This window comes from Tigriopus californicus, chromosome 3 (assembly GCF_007210705.1).
Source record: "Tigriopus californicus strain San Diego chromosome 3, Tcal_SD_v2.1, whole genome shotgun sequence".
Classification (NCBI taxonomy): Eukaryota; Metazoa; Arthropoda; class Copepoda; order Harpacticoida; family Harpacticidae; genus Tigriopus; species Tigriopus californicus.
In genome coordinates this window covers 5,408,566-5,409,191 of record NC_081442.1, presented here as the reverse complement: position 1 = coordinate 5,409,191, position 626 = coordinate 5,408,566, and positions in this window count along the sequence as shown.

Here is a 626-nt window from a genome sequence, read left to right as displayed (position 1 = left end):
GCTTCACTTGTTTTCGAACCAATCGGATGTGCCTCAACGTGTATATGGAAATTTGAGGCTGATAAGAAACATGAGGAAAACAAAGATCACCGGCGAACTAAACCTGTCGATGGGAAATGTGTCTTGGTCTTAAACGATATCGCTGAACAGGATTCGGGTAACTGGACTTGTGTTGCCTCTACATCTCTTACATCTAAGCCCGTAACTTCTGAGCGCCAGACATTTTTGGTCAAAATAATCGATCATGCGTTTTTAACCATTGCAACGGAAGACTCTTGGGAATCTTGCAAGAAAGACCTGTGTGACGGTATGGAGCATCTAACCTCTACTGAAATATGTGATAACGACCCAATCTTACTTATTCTACAAAACTACTATTCTCCTTCTCCAAGAGCAAGAATTGATGATGTCAACATGTTTTTAACGTTTCAAGCAAAACATCCAATTGAAACTTGCAGTTGGAAAATTGTCCCTTTATACCCACACGAAGACATTGAGCTTGAGCGAGGAGTGGATATGTCAACAAATGATATGAAATGTGATTTAAGATTCAATGTCTTCCGAGAAGATTCCGGAACCTGGACTTGCGAGGTCTTTGTTAAAGATGAAGAGAAACAATTGAAATC